This window comes from Suricata suricatta, chromosome 1 (assembly GCF_006229205.1).
Source record: "Suricata suricatta isolate VVHF042 chromosome 1, meerkat_22Aug2017_6uvM2_HiC, whole genome shotgun sequence".
NCBI classification, from domain to species: domain Eukaryota; kingdom Metazoa; phylum Chordata; class Mammalia; order Carnivora; family Herpestidae; genus Suricata; species Suricata suricatta.
Window position 1 is genome coordinate 13,761,923 of NC_043700.1, and position 21,062 is coordinate 13,782,984.

The 21,062-nt window shown below is 45.9% G+C and overlaps 1 protein-coding gene across 4 annotated transcripts in view; it reads left to right on the top strand.

Annotated features, from left to right (window-relative positions):
- STOX2 (storkhead box 2) overlaps positions 1–21,062 on the top strand; it is a 263,796-nt gene that overhangs the window by 152,345 nt on the left and 90,389 nt on the right. The window contains exon 1 of one of the 4 annotated variants that reach the window (XM_029934336.1): positions 20,638–20,847. The exons of the other annotated variants lie outside the window; for them this stretch is intronic. The gene's annotated coding sequence lies outside the window, so the exon portion shown is untranslated. Of the gene's footprint in view, positions 1–20,637; positions 20,848–21,062 lie in introns of those variants that run through there. 4 annotated transcript variants of the gene reach the window in all.

Here is a 21,062-nt window from a genome sequence, read left to right on the forward strand (position 1 = left end):
CTGTTTTTATCTGTCTTTGGCATAGCTTCATTAATGATCACATTTTCGTTATTCGCTGAAGTACATCTCTGCGCTTGCCGGTTCCGCGAGGTGTTTCTGAGGGCTTGGGGAAGAAACTCTTAATTTTATTTGAGTCTCTTTTCTGATTTCATTTCTTGACCTGCACATGGTAAGCAGGTCTGACAGTGATATTGAAGGATAAGGTGTTTCAGGATGATGGTTTTCTATGCGGATTTAATGGTAGGTATCTGCTGACCAAAAACAAACAAACAAAACCCCCAAAATGTAGAGGAAGAAGAGCTGTGTCATTCATTCAGCGTTTCCTGGAGGGTCCCTAAGAGCCAAGTGCCTTGCTAGTTTCTCATCTAGGGGGTTGGATGTAACCTGGCTTGCCCAGCGAGGGTGGGGAATCCTGTATCCCTCCTTTTAAACGTGAGCTACAACACATAATGAATGGTGTTGGTGCTGATGGGAGGAAATAGTAAATATTAAGACAGAGACCTACAATGAGCATTGGGAGAATAGATGGAATCGCTCAGACGCATCTTTTGTGTTTGGGGGGGGTTCTTATCAATTCCCATTTCAAATATGGCTCTTTTCCAAATATGAGCCTTGATAGGAATAGATGGCATCCTGAAACACTCAGAGATCATTCACAGGAAGTTCTTTGCCTCTTAAGAAACGTAAAGGAAATGCGCTTGTATCAAGTTAGTGACTCGATATAAACAGAGGCTTTGTCGCATAAAATGAAATAGGCAATGAGGCAGCTGAGAAGCACATGAGCCTTTTCATATTTCTTCTTCCTGTTTGTCCGGTCATTTGGTGCAATAATGACTGGTGTTATCCTACTTCATTTTCAGTAGAAAGAGGTATTTTGTTATTGAGTTCAAAGGACAAGATAAGTTAGGGAGTTACTTGAAACAAGGAACTTAAAATAACTTCACTTGAGACACTTTTTAGAAATCCACCTCCCCCCGCCCCTACAAATATTCCTAGAATATAGTGGGGGGGGGGGAAATCACTTTTTTTTTTTAACTTTAGGAAAGGAGAGAGACAGAGACAGAGACAGGTCCTTGGAAATTTTAATAGCTGTGGTTTTGGTCTAGCATACCTGTCACACAGTAGATACTGGAAGTTTTACTCTGTTTATTAAGGCCGAATTGCAGGCGTCCATAATAGCTTTCTAATGAGACAGCACCATTTCAAACAGCCTTCTCTCCACTAATAAGTAATTACCAGTTTGAAATGTGATTTATAGCAGCAGGCTTGACATTTAGCTGTGGCTTTTTCGTATAGCTTCAGGATAAACTACACTTAAACTCAAGAGGCTAGAACAGACACATATAAAACTTAAAAGAGATCCTGTGGAAGTACAGCTAGAGAATCTGAAACTTCAAATCTTGAAGACCATGTCTTTTATGACTGTTGAAGCTGCCCATTCATTCATGCTACCACATCTAAAATAATCCTAAGAATTCACAGGCCTCCTTCTGGCAACCAGCAAGTTCACAGGCGATGAATTCCGTGTTCATCTTGAATATTAATTTCCCAATGGTAGTTTCTGGGCAGAAGAAGGAAAATCTTGCCTTTTGTTCAAAACAAGATGAGTAACTCAATGCACATGCATTATCTGAAGAAGAAAAGAGGTTAGATCAAATGGATGTGGAATCATTCTGCATTTTCTAAAACTAGAAATTATGACATCAGTTAACTGGAAAAAGAAGTCAGCCTCTCCCCCAAGAAGGGTAATATCTGTATAATTTCTAGTGCTTTCCACATGAAAACATGCTCACATACCTCCATGAAAGAATTTTCAAGGCACCAAGCCTTTTGTTGGTGAGGCTGTGAGTGCCTGAACTGTGTGGTCTGCCGACTGTTTACACAAATGGTGCTACTGACTCCACATTTTCTCCACTCTCTCTTCCCCCAGCCCTGGGGATGAGTGAGTCTTGATGTTCCACGTGTAATGCTGTCAAGTCCGGGGACATGCTGTTGATCAGGACCAGAAAGTCATTTTCCCACGTGAAGGTTCTACAGAGCATGTCCGTTAAAGGTGTTGCTTCACATGAGACATCTCCAAACTTAGGGTACTTTTAGATTTTGGAGAACAGCACAACAGACGATTTTGACACTACGGCTTTAAAGTGTTTGAAAAGAAAGATAACCCCAAAGTCCCAAATTGACATAGGAAAAAAATGGAAATCCGCTTTGTCTGCCAATCTAACTGATCTAATCAGTGGGGAGGACTGACCAGCACAACCACCCTGATGACTTTATTAGTTTTTATTCTATAGAAACTAATTCTGGGGCGCAGCTGACTGTGTCCCAGATCCTTCTGTTCTGTTATTTTAAGAGACGTGAGTTTCCTGGGAGTGGAGGTGGACACTCGAGGTTCTAATCTGGGCCTGCCACCAACCAGCTGTGTCCCTGGCGACTAACATGACCTCCCTCCCATCTGTAACGGGTCTTCTGGTCCCCGCTTCCATTACGGAATGGGCCCCGCAGTGACTCTTAATGAGCCATCACAGGACTCGCGAGCACTTACACAGAAATCGTTAGGAATAACCTTTGCCCTTTCTGCTTATTGGAGTCATGTGCTTCTCCGTGCTTCTCGTACGTAGGGTGTGTGGGAAGTGTGCTCATTTTGCAAAAACAGCCCTATTTCCTGCCATTCCTGGGCATTGCATTAAGTGTGTGCGGGGCTCGTCCTGGTCGTCAGAGTGATGGGGGAGGGGGTTGAGGGGCGGCGTTGTAATCATTCGCAAGTCTTAATAAACAGCATCCCTTTACCTCCTTTTTCCTCTTTGGAGAGATCCGTTTTCAGCCAGCCACTCCAACTGTGTTTTAATTTGAAACTACCTGTGTTGACTCCTTTCATCAGGCAAGTGGAAGTGAGGAATATTACACTTGGTGGTGAATGACTTTATTCTTTATTTCCCAGGAGAACATGAATGCACTTACAAAAGGTCACCTCTCTTGGTCTTTCAATATCTTTTACACTCTTGTGAACGTTTTTATTTGAAAACAGGAATATGAGTATGTTGTATAAAAACCTTAGCATTTTTATACCTCCAGAGCATTCTGGCTTAAGTTCCCAATACCCCAGAGAGTTAGGACAGTTGAGACAATAGCATGTTCTTTGCCACACGATTGCGATGCTGGGCGCAAATGTAACCGAGAAACAAAATCTGGTCAGGTCCTTGCTGGTGGGATAATATGTTGACTTTTCACTTTAGGACAGCCTTTTGTGGATCAGAGAAACTGTGTGGAGCCTAATCTATAAGGTGTGAAGTAGAGGCCCTTGCAGTTTGTAAGAATGTAGGCTAGAGCCAACTCTAAATTAACCTCAGCCACGGTACCAGCGGGAAGAAATGTCATGGGTAATTTTTTAAGTACATAGGAAACCTTTCCTTAAGCGGTCAATCCCTAGATTGATTAGAAATCCCAGTTTCTATGTGACGTTGGACTGTACAACCACTTGGTCGGAAAATCCGGTTTCTCCCACCTAAATATTTCTAAAATCTGCCCTTCCTTCTTCATCTTGTGTTGCTTAAATCTTCTTCTGTTCTATTACGGTACCTTCCAGACTGACCTGTCTTCAGGTCCAGTTCATTCTCCGTGGGTCCCCAGCATTTCGCTTTTCAGTGTTTCTCATGCCTGTGGAGTAAGTCCGAGACCAAGGCTCTTCTTGGTGTGACCTCTCCCGCGCCTTTTCCACCTCCTCTTCCCATTCTTCCCCCCTCCCCCATCCTGTGTTCTAGGCTCCCAGAGATGCCTTCAGCAATATCATAGTGCCATTTCGTGCCTTTTGTAATGTCTGTTCTACTGCTTAGAGTATGCTCCGCACCTCTTTTTTATTTCTTTAAAACATTTTTTATGTTTATTTATTTTTGAGGGAGAGAGAGAGAGAGACAAAGCACGAGTTGGGGAGGTGCAGAGAGAGAGGGAGACACAGAATCCGAAGCAGGCCCAGGCTTGGAGCTGTCAGCACAGAGCCCTACGTAGGGCTTGAGCCCACGAATTGTGAGATCATCACCTGAGCCAAAGTCAGACTTAACCAACTGAGCCGCCCAGGTGCCCCAAATGCTCCCCATCTTTAAAGGTCTGAAGGAATACTATTGAACCTTCTGGAACCAGCTCATACACCCCTTCTCTTTCAGTCGACCTCCAGATCCTTTCTGGAGTGAATAGCTCCTATGACATTTGTCCCCTACTTGTGTTACAGCAGCACGGTCACCTTGTGCCATACCACGAGTTCACGCGTGGGTCTCCAGGACGAGCCGGCGAGTTCCTCAATGGCCCTGTGTGTTTTATGCACATCTCTATTTTGCCAGCAACCACAGGGCTTGGCACATATTGGGCACTCCGTAAATGTTTATTGGATGAATGAATTAAGTATGACTTCTCTTTAAAAATTGGATGGAGACATGACCAGCTGTCAGTGAATGGACCATTAGTGAGCAGTAAATAATGGGGTCTGATCAGGAGTCACGGGGGGCTGTTGGTGCGGGTGGTGGAAGTGGAGTAAGAGTTCCGAGAAGGATATCAGTTGGAGAAGGCTGCCTGGAGGGAAGACTTCCTTGTGTCCTGAAGGACTGGGGAGGATTTGAGGAGACAGAGAAGGAGGAGGCTGGAGAGAAGGTTGTAGAAGCAGTACTCACCAGGCGTGAAAGGAGCATCCGGGAGGAGCGTCTACGGTGGCCTGCGGGACAGATGGAACACACAGGGGGCTTGAGGTCAGGAAGCCCGCTGGACGTGGCCGCAGGGGCCGATGTGACCAAGCCCCACGGGGCTGAGTGACCACCACAGAGCAGGCCTCCCAACGCTGCCGCGCATTTGCACCCCACCCCCCACGATTTTAACCATGTCCGTACACTGCCCGCATTAGTTGTGTGGTGTTTTCCCTTAACCTGACCCTGCTGTTTGATTGAAATGAACGAAAAAGAAAGTTTTGTACTCTGTGTGACATTACAGGGTTTGTCTGCTAATCGCAGGTTTCTAATCTCTGTTAAAATTCATGTATTACTGTATCAATTAAAATGCTCAACTGCATATTACCTGAAATGACCTCATGTACCTGAGCGGTAGCCATGCCACATAGTGGAAAACTTGTATCAGCCACGGAAGGAGGGATGGCCCTGAAGGGAAGGGGAGAATCTTCAAGAACAAAGAACTAGCCATTCCTTGTGACTGGATTTAAGATGTTAACAAAAAGGGACTAAGCCAGAGTTTTGTTGGGCGAATGCAGTACACGAGCAGAAAGCAGGGGCCGTGGAGCAGACGAGGTGTTCCGTTTTGGACCTGACGGGCTGGTGAGACACACAAGGAACAGGAAAAGTTGGAGATCCAGTTCTCGGGGTCATCCACTCAGCAATGTCGGTTTAGAACACAAGTCTAGCTTCGCTTTTTTTGTGCTTGGTGTTCTGTTTCTTGGAGGGGAGCAGATGACTGGCTTGTTTTTCTTCCTGGCACATGGAGGGTCAGTTGGCTTCCGTGAACTTTCAGTCCCACTCGGGAAACGTGGGGGACCAAGGTCAAGATTGCTTGGAGGTCACCTGCTCTCCCGTTCCCAAACGCGAAGTGCTTTTTAGCACCAGGATTTGTCTTACTGGCGTTTACGTTCATTCAGAAGCCCCGGAGCTGTCGATAAAAGGGGCATATGCTTGGTGAGCACGGTCAGGTGTGCAAAGGCTCAGAGTGGCGGGCGTAGCGGCCCCGGAGACTAGACCAGCTATGTAAATAATGCGCACTTCAAACATCTGTCATACACCTATGCAGTTGAAAAATTATGGCTTAGGTAACTCATACGCACAGTTAAAAATCTCCATTTATCTTTCTACTCAAATCCACGATGGCCCCTCCAGGCCAAGTTTCCTCCTTTTGAAGATAAAAGAGAGATATTTGGCAGATGCCCGTGGGCAGTACTGGTAGCTGGACCTGTGCCTGGCCCTCTCCTTCTGACGGCCAGAGTTGCAGAGGGAGGGGCCATCCAGCTTTGCAGGGAACGCCCCCTCCTCACCCCGACTGCACATTCCTGCCTCGCTGAATCTTCGAAGAGAGCTCACAGGCCATTCATTGCTTTCGGCATATCCAACTTTGGCTTTGAAATCATTTATACATGAAATGAAGGGCCCTCCTAGCAGTTTAGATACATTGGATATTTGTCATTTGTTTTTTGGCTGCCCAGTGTCTGAACCCCCCCACTCCCCAAAAGAACCATTCGTGTCCTAACCTCTGGTACCTGTGAATATGAACTATTTTGGGAGAAGGTCAGATGTAATCACAGTGTGGTCATACACGAGTAGAGTGGGCCCTAAAGCCAGTAAGCCTGGCGTCCTTAGAAGAAGAGAAACCCAGACGGCAGGCACGAGGTTGTGTTCAGACGGAGGCAGAGACATGATGTGTTTATAAGGCACAAGGAAGGCCCGGGATCGCCGGCCACCGCCATAAGGTGGGGAGAAGGCGCGGAATGGATTCCTTCAGGGCCTCCTGAGGAAAACGGTCCTGGCTTCTGTTACCAGGTTCCCAGAACTATGAGAAAATAAACGTCTCTTGTTTTAAGCCTTCTGGATTACGGCGCTTGGTTTTGGCAGCCCCCCCCTCCATGGGGAATGAATACACCCACCTTCTGAAGGCCAGAGTGGGGTGGAAACCTCGTTTCTCCGTGTTGATGCTGAACTTGCCCTGGGACTGCCTTCCTGGCCTTCCCGACGTAGAGGGCCCGGTGCGCAACCTTGGCTCCCCCGACCCCCACTCTGTTACCCACGCACCCCCTTGGCTCGTGCGCAGGGCAGTGGGGGCTGTGAGGCACGCTCCCCGCACATGGTGGCGCTGTTGTGCAGGACTGTGTTCTGGAGGCTGAGGGGTGGGGGGGGGGGACACTTGGCTGGTGGTGTGCCTTGTGTGGCCTGCTTGGTAGGGCTCCTGCTTCGTAGAGGCTGCGGAGGGGGCCTCACCAAAGAGGCTCTGGCTGCAGAGTTCCACGCCTGGATCTCTAACCCTCGCCCCCCCCCCCCCCCCCGAAATTCTCTGAATTACTCAAAATTTCAGTAAATATTTCAGCCTGTCTTCTCTGGGAGGCTGTGTAGCACAACGATGTAGAGCAGAGCTGCAGGCACGTGGCTTCATAATCCAGCCTTTCCAGTACCGGCTGGGTCGACGTGGATAAATGACCTGTTTCCTCAGTTTCCTTACCTGCAAAATGGGAATCATAGTGGTAGGTACCCAGGAGGTCTGGGGTGAATTATGTGAATTCATAACATGAAACACGCATCACCAAACATGACACGTGAGAAGCATTACATATGCTTGTCATTAGCATTATTAAAAGAGCTGGCACTGTTTTTTTTTTTTAATGTTTGTTTATTTTTGAGAGAGACTGTGTGAGTGGAGGAGGGGCAGAGAAGGGGACAGAGGATCTGAAGCGGGCTCTGTGCTGCCAGCAGAAAACCCGATACGAGGCTCAGACTCATGAATCGTGGGATCATGACCTGTGCTGAAGTCAGACACTTAACCGACTGAGCCACCGGGGCGCCCAAAAGAGCCAGCCCTGGTTTCTGTTAACCCAGGGAACTCATTTGAATTTTCATTTTGATTGGTTCTAAAATAATTGAAAGGAGTATTTGAACGTTTTTTTCCTGCACACTTGCTAGTTGGTTATTTATAATGAAGACAATCGTCAGTTGTTAGTAAACTTAAAAAAAAATGCTTTACAAGAGTTTGTTTCTCCGAGGACTGAGCATGTCCGGAAGAGCTGAGGAGAGCCGGTCATGGTCTCAGATGCGTTTTCCACCTTTGTGATACAGTGGCTTCAGCCTTACGTCCGTAAAGTGCCTTCAGAGAGCAGCGGGGCGTTGTGACTTAGGGCCTGACATCAGAGGGTCGCACGTTGGTGTCCTGCTAGCTGTGTGATCTTGGTAGTTTGTGTGATCAGTCCGTCCTCTGTTTTTCATCTGTAGAATGAGGTTAAAATAGTATCTCCCTTAGAGTTGTGCTGTGCATTAAAGGAGCAAATATATACAAAACAGTCAGCCTAGTGCCTGACACACAGTAAGAACTTAGTACAGTTTCACTCCGATATTATTATTTCTTCGGAGGCGTAACTACAAGATTGGCTCATTCCTCAGTGGTTCACACCTGAGGATGCCGAAGACGGAGGACAGTGCTGTTGTCCATGGCCGGGTAGAGTTAAAGACGGCCATAAACCTTATTTCTTATGCTTGGTACTCACGCAGAAGTCAAACACCCCATTTCTTCCTGATTTTGGTGTGTGATCTTCTAAGAAATCTGCGGAACTGTTTATTGACCTAAGTGGGCTCACTTGTCCTTAAATGCCCATCTTTGGAAGAGTGGTGGAGCGTCATTGTGTACCCAGTGCCCCTGTTGGCTGTACATCTAAGAGGACATGGGTTCTCGAAAGTCAGAGAGGCAGTGCCCCGTATGATCAGACTCTGCTTAATCCGAGATATATGCCCTGACTTTTCAGTTGAAGGCAAAGAGAAAGACAGCTGCTTCTGAGCCGAGGGTTGAGCTGTGTGCTTGGGTGTGTTTGTGCGTGCAGTAAAATCGAGCATCGCAGAAACGCGGTGTGAGGTAGGGATGCAGCGTGAGTCCAAGGTCCATCTGTCAAGGGCACTTTTGAAAGTGAGGTTCTCTCCTCCAAACCAAGCCCATTTCCCTTCTTCGGGGAGTTTGGTGATGGTCCCGTGGAATCTCAGGTCAGAAGTCCCCCTGAATGGTGTAGGAAGTAAAGGGGTGCTGAAGGTTGGGGTCCACTCGTCAAATATGTTAATCTTTTGGCAGCTTTCCTAAGAGCAGATATTTGGCCACCAGACTGGGACGGCAGCCTGGGCTGAGGGAGAAAGGGCCCCCTTCTCCACAGCTTTCAGAGCTGCCACCACCCCCTTCACCCCCCAGTCCAGGCAGACACGCAAGCTGTGTCCCCTGGGATTTGGGAACTCAGAGCTTTCCACTTTGGCCTTGTTTACTCCCGAGTTTGCATTTTACCTATCCATTTTTCAACACTTCTCCCCCCTCTCCCAAGACTCTCCTTTCTTAAAAGTCCAGGTAAAAATGCCCAGTGAACCAGAAGGGTACTAAGGACCTTGTTGTATATGGCTGTGGCCAACTGACTGAACTTGAAAACCTCCTCCAAAAGCGTTGGCTTTTGTTGGTCAACACATTGTTTTTGGGGCGTGCAGACCTTGTTTCCCCAGAGGTTGACCTGTGCTTGATGTCGGTAATTTAAACATGTGTGAATTTCAAAGGACGTGTTTGGGATGCCAGATGCTAAAGAAGGCAATATATAGTGTCCTGATCTCAAGGGCTAGAAACGGAGGTTTGGGTCATCAAATGCTGCCCGAGGTGTGCAAGTGCGTTCTCTGCGCTGAGGCCCCGTGGGTGTCCTCAGTCTGGGCCTGATGCTGGGGCTTGTGGAAGGTGTGGTCGCACCACGGTGTATATAGTGCAGCCCTACAGGGCTCAGGGCAGCTTGGCAGAGGGGAGCCAGAGATTGAAGGGCCCGGGGCATGAGCACGGGCTTGCTCTGTCGATCTGAGAACAAGTCCCCAACAAGAGGTCCCCCCACTGCCCCCCAAAGAAATGTTTAAAAAGGTAACAGAGTTCCCACGTGGTCCTGATACGTAGATATTCTGGGGGGAACCTTTTTACCCTCAGCTCTCTTTTCCCCCAATGGAAGGGAACCATTGGTTACTGGGCACATACTTGGTACCTGCCACTGGGTAAGAATGAGCTCATTCATTTCACACAATAGTCCTGGGGGGCAGCCACTAGTTAACACTTTAGCAGCAAGATGACAGCACTGAGATTTTATATGCTCACACACAGACACACAAACACACTCACACACACACACACACACACACACATACACCCACGCTTTGAATCATGTATGTATTCAACAATTAGTCTCTATGTTAAATGTTAGTAAAATTGACTCTTATTTTTAAGTAAATACTAAGCGATTTCTTTGGCCACTTTGGTGGATCGTCTTGCTCATACTCTGGGGTCCCCTCTTGCGAGGCCTGTGTTACCGGGAGAGGACAGATTTGAGCCTTTCCTGCATATTCTAAGGACTCTAACCTCACGTATTTGTGTATGTTACTGGAAAATTATCTCTACTCTGTCAGCGAACATTCTGAGCGTGACCACGACTTGCCTAAAGAGCAAGCAGTCTCCTAAAATCTGGTAGGCGGTGGGGTGGAGGACAGTGGAGAGCGGTTGCTGGACTCTCTCCTTGCTGGTGTTTCCCTCAGCACCTTAGATGGGGTTTCCTCATCCGCGTGAGCACCTGTGGGGCCTTAACTGGCCTAGTTTTCCACGTGGTGAACATCCCTGATTCTTGGGGGAGACGGAGTAGTTAGGACTTCCTGGGCCTCGACTTGTTTGGCACAAAAGGGCCTGAAACAAAATTTGAACCTTTATTTTTATGTATACATTTGTTTTGAAGAGAGATAGAGGGAGGGGCCAAGGAAGAGGGAGAGAAAGTCTTAAGCAGGGGCTTGAGCCCATGAACCGTGAGAACATGACCTCGGATGAAATCAAGAGTCGGACGCTTAGCTGACGGAGTCACCCAGGTGCTCCAAAATATGAAACTTTAAATGGAAAGGAGTCTCCCACAGAAACATTTCATTTATTTGTAAACCATTTTCTTCTGCAGTTCATTTTGTCTTGTATTCTTCTTTACTTTTTTAGTTGTGAAAAATCCCTGAAGAAACATTAGTTTAGCACAGCCGACCGTTTGCCATGTTGTCATGGGCGTGCTCCCACTGAGCACTATTCTGCGCCTTAGGGTTGGCCGGGATCCAAATAATGGAGTAATTGGACAGCACTCCCCACGATCATTTTAAATGACAGTATCGGGTGGGGGGAGCAAAGGAAGAGTTCTATGGGTCTGAATGGGGTATGATAGGATTAAGTACAAGGTAGTCAAGAAATTAATAAACTAGGAATTTGGGTGAATGTGGTAAAAAAAAAGTATAGATGGCTAAAATTGGGTAAGTAGACTGCATCTTTGAAAAGAATCAGTTAAGTGGTTTAGAGCACATCAGATGTGTGCTATAAAATCTTCAGTTTGGGGGGAAAATGAAGAAAAGTGTCCTTGGGATTCCCTACAGGAGCCACTGTGAAAAAATCCTGTAGTCTCTCCTACTTTGTCACTGGCCAAAGAATATGAGCTCAGTAACACACGGCAATGTAGGGAATGTGATAATATGAAAACATAGTCTTCATTTTGTATTCCTGCTGGTCAGAGGACTTGCAAAATTGAGCACCTCCCTAAGTCTTGGAGCATATAGCATTTTTTTTAAAAAAGACTTTATTTTTAAGTAATCTCTACTCCCAGTGTGGGGTTTGAACTCACAACCCTGAGATCAAGAGTCACATACTCTACCTATTGAGCTAGCCAGGTGCCCCTGGGGTATATATAGCATTTAAAGTAATACAAATGAGAAGGCGTCTGGGCGGCTCAGTTGGTTGAGCATCTGACTTCAGCTCAGATCATGATCTTGTGGTTTGTGGGTTTGAACCCCGTGTCAGTCTCTGTGCGGACAGCTCTCTGTGTGTCTCCAATTTGCGTCTCCCTCTCTCTCTGCCCCTCCCTCGCTTGCACTCTGTCTCCCTCTAAAATAAGTAAACGTTGTAAAAAAATTAATAAAAAAAGAAAGTGATACAAATGAAGCAAACTCCCCTCTTTAGAAACATAAGAACAGTCACAGAGCTTTATGATACACTATGTATTTTTTATTAAAATCCCAGAAATTGCTTTTAGACACTATGTAACAGTTAAAAACTGTATCTCTTATTAACTCTTCCCCTGTTTTATGACTAATCAGCAAATACTTACATTCTGTATGTACCAGATGAAAAAATACTAAACAAGTATAACAAAACTGCCAGTGCTTGAATTGAAAAACAGTGACGTATAGTTTCTCTGTGTTATTAATTTTAGAATCAAGGCACCAGACCACATAAACTCACAGAATGAAAAAGGTCCACATGCACTTGTATCCAGTTTCCTTAGATTAGAATTTCTTAATATTTGCGTATCTTGGTTTTAACTTCTTATTGCCAGGCAGGCACTCTGAGAGAGATTTGATTAGTCAACTACTTCTTTAAAGAAGAGGGTTTAACAGTATGCAGGAAATTAAACGTACGGAAATTACACTCATCTCAGCCGGACGAGACCCCTCACACATTCCCTTACCCTCCTCCTGCTTTGAGATGAATAGTTTGTTCCTCAGGTACCCGTGTATTTAACTCTAAAGACTCATTCTTTACTCATCTGGTTGGTTTTTTTTTTTTTTATTACCTTGTACTGTCACTGTGGTAAGATAGACGTCACATAAAATCATCTTCATTCAACGTGAACAATTCAGTGGCATTAAGGACGGTCACGTTGTACAACCATCCTCCCTCCCCGTCTGTCTGCAGAACTCTTTTCTTCTTGCAAAACGAAAACTCTGTTCCCCTTAAATGGTAATTCCTGTCCCCTGCCTCTCAGCCCCTGGTGACCGCCGTTCCCTTTCTATCTCTGTGGGTGTGACTGACTCTAAGTACCTGATATAAATGGAGTCATGCAGTGTTCGTTCGTTCGTGACAAGTGTGTCCTTACATCCTTCTATTTCACTCAGCACTGTGTCCTCAGAGTTCATCCATGTTGTAGGACGTGTCAGGATGTCCTTCCTCTTTAAGGGTAGGTAATATTCCGTTGTCTGCATAGACCACATTGTGTTTACCGTTTATCTGCCAGTGGACACTTGGTGGCTTCCACTTTTTGGCTGTTGTGAAAAATACTGCTTCAAATGTGGGTGTAAAGCCATCTGTTCAAGCCCCTGCTTTCAGGTCTGTAGGATAAATACCCAGAAGTGGAAGTGCTGGATCATATGGTGATTCTTTTTTTTTTTTTTTAAGTTTATTTATTGACTTTGAGAGAGCAAGCGAGCACAAGAACCCCAAGCCGGCTCCATGCTGTCAGTGCAGAGCCTGATGTGAATCTCGAACCTACAAACCACGAGATCATGACCTGAGCTGAAATCAGGAGTCAGTCACTTACCTGGCCGAGCCACCCAGGCACCCCACTGGATCGTAAAATTCTGTGGTTAATTTTGAGGGACCACCACACTTTTCCAGATTTCCAGAGCGGCTGCACCAGCTTGCATTCCCACCAGCAGTGCAGGAGGGGTCCCCTTTCTCCACATCCTCGCCAACATCCGTTCTTCTCTTTCCTTCCTCCCGTCCCCGGTCACTTCTTTTGACAGTAGCCATCCTAACAGATGTGAGGTGGTCTTCTCACATTCAAGCAAATATAGATGCTCATAGCCTTGCTATGCTCTGATGATCTTTCTTCTCTGGGGGGTAGAAGGAAGGTGGAGTGATCTCTGTGTGCGAGATGACCATTCAGAGAGATGTGATGAGTGACAAGCTGGGTTTTGAATATATATAGAAGGCGGCTACAGACTCCTGGTTAATGGTCACGGGGGAAGGTAGAGGAAGAGGCCACCGGGAGCTTCTAGTTTCTTCTAATACTATTTTCTTACTTTTCCCCCAGATGAGACACATAATTAAATGGGGGTAAAGTCAACTTCTAATCATCCAAATGCTATTCCTGTCTGTGGTGAAAGCTATGAGGCAGTGCTATGGGACGTAAAGACGTGCACCCTTACCCTCAGGGTGCTTAAAGCGTATTTGAGAGCCCAAAATATACACGGACATGAACTGCAAACAAGCAGATTGCTGGGTGGTGAGAAGTAGCAGGTGTCCAACCAAGGGTAGAAAGAGGGCTGTGGCGTGAAGTTGTGGCGCATTTGGCAGCGTCGGCACGGGGGTGGTCTAGTCCTGGCGTTCTGGATACACTCACCCGAGACAGCCAGGATGGGAGCATGTTGTGTGGACAGTGGCTCCTAGACGCCATCTGTGGATTAGTGTTGAGTTCGTTCCTTCTGCAGCGTCATCCAGGGATCTTGTGAAGCAGAAGCGTGTCTCAGCCTCATTCCTCAGGAATTTAGGTTTATAAGTTGGGGAGGAGGCCCAGGATTTTGTAGTTTTAAAAACTCCCGAGGTGATCCTGAGGTTCGGTGGCCAATGGTTTTGCATTCCTTGTCCAGGGCAATGCGACTGTCAGTTTGTTACGGAATCTGGTCTGGATCACCCAGCGTAAGAACCAAGCAGCACTCGGAGCTCTTGGAAGGGAGAGGTTTATTTTACCCCATGGTGGGGGTGGGGGGACTCAGAGGAGATCATTCTCCAGAGGTCTGAGCCCAGAGCTCAGCAGAGGGAACAATTTATAGCTTTCTGCATTTCTCATCCATCAGGGGTAGGTGTTTCCTATTCCCCCTGTCGGCCGTCTTACCGCAGACTTTCCCCATCAAGTTCACTCCTTCCTGTGTTCACCCCGGTCCCGTCCTCTCCAGGAGTGCTTGTGTGAGAGCTGAATGCCTGTACCAGTTAGGGGGAATGCAGACCACTTCTGGCCTTCAAGACTCCTGCAGTTTTCTGGTGACTTCCAGGAAGCAGCCTAAGATAGTGTAATGCAGACTTGGGTGAGGGAGGCGCCCACACAGCAGGAGCGCCTGGCAGAAATCTGGGACGCAGGGGGACCTGAGAAGAGGCACAGCAGTGGCAGTGGGCATCATCTGGGCAGGGGAGGACAGCTGGAGGGCGATCCACACAAACAGCTCTCTCCTTTTGGAGGCCAGCTGGGGATGGTGGGAGGTGAAGGAAAAAGACAATGGAGGTGAAGATCTAGAAGGTTCTTTGAGTTCACCAAGGAGCTGTAACGGGTCACAGATGGTTGTGACGCGTTGTGATTTGCATCGGAGATCATCCTGGCTCTGGGCTGGGGAGGGGAAGGTGCGAGACAATGGGTTGAGGGACCTAGAAGAAGGACCAGAGAGGTCACCCAGGATGTGGAGGTTCCTCAGTTCCATGGTGTCTGTCGGTCTCCTCCTTGAAGCAGGAAGTTGGCCGTCGGCTGTGAGAGGTGGAAGAGGAGGTGGAGAAGGTGGTGAAGTCAAAATAGCTGTGTTGGTACCAGAAGAGGGATGTGCAGACGGATTGGCCAGCAACTTGAAGAACCCAGCTGAGGCCAGATACTGTGGTTTTGTGGTGATGTTTAATGTTTAATTTAGTTTGATCGAGTGGCCTCCGCAATGAGCGCTCTGTAATCTGAGTAAAGGTGTGGAATTACCAGATGCTCAGATTTTTCTAGGATCACCACTTGGCCAAGCAGAAGGATCGAGAGTCACAAGAAATCGAGGTCACTTCTCTGTGTCTCTGAGCCGGTATCTCATTCAGGGTGTGGTCTTGGAGGCACAGGTGTGGTGGATGACAAGGGATTCTGTTTACTCTTCTGGATGGTTCTCCAGTGGTGGTATTCCGAATACTCAAAAGGTGAATCCAAACCCGACAGGAATACGGTAGGCAAGTCTGAGTCTTGTTCTCAAACTGAGTCATCCAAAACTCATTTTAAAGTTGTTTCAAGAATAACTCAGATCTGAGTATGGCGTCATGGAGCAATTCATCTTGAGGACCATTGGTGTTCAGCTCCAGCTCCAGTCAAGAAAAATTGATCATCTAATTAGGCCTCTGTCAGACGGGACTCGGTATGTATATAATGTCCCACTAGACGATGTAATAAATATAACCAGGGCTAGAATTGCACTAATTTGGTATAATTAGGAGGAAGACTTGTCTAAATAAGTGAAAGATTTAAATTTTATAGAAAGTTTAATGAAATGGAGTCATTACTTTCATGTCCTCAGGCTATCCAACGAATGGATAAATTATTTATAATTAGCATATCAATTGTTGCCGAAAAAGCGTTTGCTCCTTTCGTATTTGAAAACAGGTTATTTTTCCTTCTTCAGTAATTGATATGGTCCCTTGAAACTGTATTTATGCCACTTATCCATACTAACATAAAGATGATCTTCAGCTTACCCCTATTCTGTAATTTTTTACTCCAAATTGGTAGACTACAAATTAAAATGAAATTTTCTTATATGGGAGGATGATGTAATTCTGCACCCTTAAAGACATATTCGTTTTTTTGCTTTTTCTTTAAAAAGAAATAGATATCTCAGCTGTCTATATGAGAACAGATATGTTTCTAAAATTCATAAGTAACACACTAAAATGCATGCTATGTAAGTACATAAGGCATAATACATATTCAAGATAAATTAAGAGTTTATTCAGGGTAAATTTAAAAAGTAAAACTGAGGGGCGCCTGGGTGGCTCAGTCAACTGAGCATCCTACTTTGGCTCAGGTCATGATCTCATTGTTCGTGAGTTCAAGCCCCGCGTCCAGCTCCGTGCTGACAGCTCAGAGCTGCTTTGGATTCTGTGTCTCCCTCTCTCTCTGCCCCTCCCCACTCACACTCTGTCTCTTTTTCTCTCTCTGTTTCTCAAAAATAAACGTCAAAAAAAATTTAAAAAGTAAATTGAAAAAAGATTATATTGAAGATAAGTAAATAGTAAAATTAAAAATAAGTAAAGCATACAAGATGAACACTCAGAAAAATGAAGATATATCCCAGAAGAAATAAATAATAAATCATAACTTTTTCCAAAGAATTTTGGAATTTTGTCTGTGACGTGCGAGTTCTATAGCTACGTAACAGGACAAGTAATCCTTTGAGGTCAGCGCCGTCATAATATCAGTTTACTGATGAGGAGTCTCGGGTTGAACTTTACACAGTCAGGGAACATCAGCACTAAGATGGAAAGCCAGACCCAGGTTTCCTTAGTAACAGCTGTTAGTACTTCGTGCTCCAGTTTAGAATTAGAGTCAAGAAAGTGGTGTTTTTAGCCGGATCGAACAGCATTAGGAGATGGAACCTGGCTAGTGAGTAAGGTATCAATGTACTGCTAACAGAAAGAAAAAACATGTTAGTAAGAAAACGGCAGAGTACCTTGAACATCACAGCAGTACATCGTGGTGGGGGTTACGCACAGACCCTCATCGTTTTTTCTGGCCAGTAACCGGTTCTTTGGACACAAGACTTTTCAGTTGGTTTTCCAGAAGTAGAGTTGACTGTAGCCAGTGGCCCCAGGCCCAGGTTTGGGAGAAGGCTGCCGGAGTCTGGGCGCGGGTTGTGCACGTAACCAGCCGTGTAGCCTGGCCTCTCTGTGTCTCACGTGTAAAATGGGATCATAATCACACCTGCTCATGGGGCTGTTTTGAGGATTAAATGCTTTAACAAATGCAGAACTTTGAGAATAGTTCTTGGCACCTGATTTGTGCTCAGTAACAGTAGTTATTATTATTAATAATAATCTTACGGTCTGAGGATAGCAATAAGCAGCTTTGGGTCTCTAAAAATGGGTCATTTATTTCTTAGAACGGTATCTTTCTTTTTAGAGGTAGGAAAGACTTAACTGCCAGTAATTATAGTTTCCCTGACCTATAGGGAGCAGTTTTAAACAGCGTGTTTAAAATAGATTGGCTTTGCAGCGTAGATGTGGTCCTTTTTCAGTGCACGTGTTACTGATCTGGAAGTAGCAATTAGGACTTGAGCGTCATGAGGTTGCCAATGATGTTTCTGATAGGAGGCAGGAGTGTGCGTGCGTGCTGGTGTGACATCCTAATTACTGCCTCGTTGTGCCCTTTCTGGGACTTGCCCAGGGCTCTACATCTGTGAGGAGCTACCGCCAGTCTGTTGTGTCCTCTCCCTTGGGAGATAACCCCACTCTCTGTCTTCAGGTCACTGGGCAGACCTCTCAGCTGGGCACCGACCTCCCCCCACGTTACCCAGGAACGGACTTGGCTCTGTGCCTGACCCTGCCATGGAAGGAGGGTCTTGCAGGGGCTATGATGGGACCAGTATAGGGGTCAGCGTCCTCCAGGGAGAGCATAAAACTGCAGACGTGTTCCCAGATGAAGAGGGGCCCGAGGGATCCACAGTGTGTCATTTCACTTATTCCATTTTGCACTGTTCGCTTTATGTCCGCTTCTTTCTGACATTCGTTTTCGGTTGCGGCCATCTGTCTTGAGTATGGTGTTTGGTTGTTGCTCTTAACTCGGTGAGGAAGTGGGCACGGCCCTAATGATGGGACATGATCGTATCTGGTCTTGCCCCCCTGTTTCTTGTGGCGTCTCCCCAGAATTGTCCACCAGGTTCTGGGAGAGCCGGTTGCTGCCTTTATTTGTGGGACATAAGCGCTCGGATTAAAACCAAGAACGGTGACAGCACACATACGTACAGGCTGCTTCCGTGCCTGACGGTGTTGGGATTTTGCCTTCTCGAGGTTCTTGAGAAATTTCTGTTTCTGGTGGAGAACACCTTGGAGAGAACAGCAGAGGAGCACCTTGGCATTCAGAGATTTATCTATTAGAAGTTTCGGTGATTGACCAGTGACCATGAAGGAGGTCTAGAATAGACGCATAGTTTTGCAGAGGCACGAAATGCGACCATGCGTCCTGCACACGGGTGTGGGCGCCTAACCAGTGGGCTGTGCCTGCTGTCCGGGGTCTAGTCCGAGTCTTCCCTCAAGGTTTCTGAGACAGGAGCACATTGCCTTGGTTTCCTTTTGGGAAAGGTCCCGGAAAGAACATTGACCACTACTTTTGCTGATAAGAATTAAAAGGGAATGAAAATGTCTGAGAAAGCCACAGAGAAACAGAAACTTTGGGTAAAGTGTGAAATACAGACTTTGGTGATGGTTCGGATCTGTGATGTAGTTCAAGCCCAGAAAGAGCAATCCGTGACTGTCTCAAGACAGTCCATGCTGAAATGGACACTCTGGTTTTATTGCTGTCTTAAGTTTCATGCACACAGTCTTTATTTTCTATTTTTTAATGATTTTTTAAAAATATAATTTATTGTCAAGTTGGCTAACATACAGTGTGTACAGTGTGCCCTTGGTTTTGGGGGTAGATTCCCATGACTCATGGCTTCCGTATAACACCCAGTGCTCATCCCAATGAATGCCCTCCTCAGTGCCCATCCCCCACTTTCTCCTCTCCACCCTCCCCTCAGTTTGTTCTCTGTATTTAAGAGTCTCTTATGGTTTGCCTCCTTCCCTCTCTGTTTATAACTATTTTTCCCCCTTCCCTTTCCTCGTGGTCTTCTGTTAAGTTTCTCAAGTTGCACCTATGAATGAAAACATATCATGCACACAATCTTTAAAGATATAAAGAGGTAGCTTAAAATAATGTCATTATTGGGACGATTACATAGACTGTAGCCATATTTAGAAATGTGGAAATTTTCTGGAGTCCTGGGACTTCTCTGTTACTAATGATTGGGTTCTTTTGTGCAGCCGGTAGAGTGAGTCCAAAGAATACAGAGCTCACCCTGTATACCGAGCAATGAGCTATAACTAAGTCATATATGTTACGCTGTGTTTTGATTCTGTGGTGACAGACATTTGCCTTTCCCTTGTTGATTAACCCAGCACGTATTTATATACAAATGTTTTAGGAATTCAAGGAAAAGAATAGTCTTGGTCTGGTAGATTTAGAAGTAGTGTGTGCATTTTCTCCCTATACTATGTTAAGTATCAAGATGCTGGGCCATTGCCTACCTGAGTGTAATTTTGAGATATAATTTATATCAATAACCAGTTGACTGTTGGGCAGGTACACAAGTATTCCAGGTACACAAGTGAGCCCTAGAAAGTACCAGAATCTCTGGTGGTGATCGCACCAGGTTCTTCTGAACCTTTTGGAAACATTAAAACCAAATAAATAAAGAGACTCTTGCTAAGATTCATAACCCTTGCTTCTCACTCCCCCCCCACCATATGTACCCCCAAAAAGACCATTTGGCAGTAGTGTATGGTGGAGGGCCATGGCCATGGGTGAGCTCGTAGTTAAATGTATTTCTCAGGCATAGCAGCTATCATGTTGGCATTATGTGTACTGCTTTTTGATTATTTTTGTATATATCTACTGCAACTAATTATCCTAGCTTACATAACTTTTGTTTTTAAGAAGGAAATTGGTTTTTGGTATTAATTTTTAAAGCATAATAGAATAATATGAATCTATCTTCCTCTCCATTTTCTTTGTTGTTGTTGTTGTTTGTAAGTTTATTCATTTATTTTGAGACAGAGACAGTGAGAGTGGGAGAGGGGCAGAGAGAGGGAAAGAGAGAGGACCTCACTCAGGCTCTGCATGGTCAATGCAGAGCCCAACATGGGGCTCGAACCCGTGAAGCCATGAGATCATGACCTGAGCTGAAACTGAGAGTCGGATGGTCAACTGACTGAGCCACCCAGGCGCCCCTCCTTTTCCTTTTCCGGAGGAAGAAGCCATATTTTTTTTAATGCCATCAGACAGTATTTCCGAAAACCTGGCTCAAAATACTGATCCAACTCTCCGTGTTTTGTTTTGTTTTTCTTGCATGATACTTCTAAGAGCCATACGTAGCTTCTATAGAGATGTCTTCATATCAGAGAGACTGAGCGTAAGCCATAATAGAAATTTCCATTGAGGGATTATGAAAATGTACTTGTATCAAAATAGCCCTTTACAATAGTCATCTAGAACCTAGAAGTCATTGTTGACATGACTGTGTTAAACCCAAACCCTAGCTTGTTGAGTTAATTTTTCTTTTAATTTCTCAAAAGATCTTCATCAGTCATCTGCTACAATACGCTCATCACGGAGCTAGTGTATTCCCGGTACTGTCTGGTTGGTTTAGTCAGTGACAGCTGGTGTCTGTGGACGAGCAGTATATTAGGCGCCAGGTGCCTCGGAGAGTGAAAGCACAGGCCCCTGTTGTCACAGTCTGCAGTCACGGGGAAAGAAGGGACCTGAAAGAAACTCGCTGTGCCCGGAAGGTGGTGTGCAAGAGAAGGAGCAGCCGCAACGGAGTCTGGAGGGTAAGGCGGATCAGAGGCGGTTTTGTCGGGACGGTGACCATGAAACTTCTCTCCAGACTGGCACTCGCGTGCCAGTGAAAGGGGGCACTATTAATAAATACACTAGAATAGCAGGCATGGGGTGCACCCATCCCAGACAGACGGAGACCCATGGTTACCCTACTCATAGGGTTAAGGAATTTGCGTATTACTCAAGAAGTAGTAAACAAGGAGCC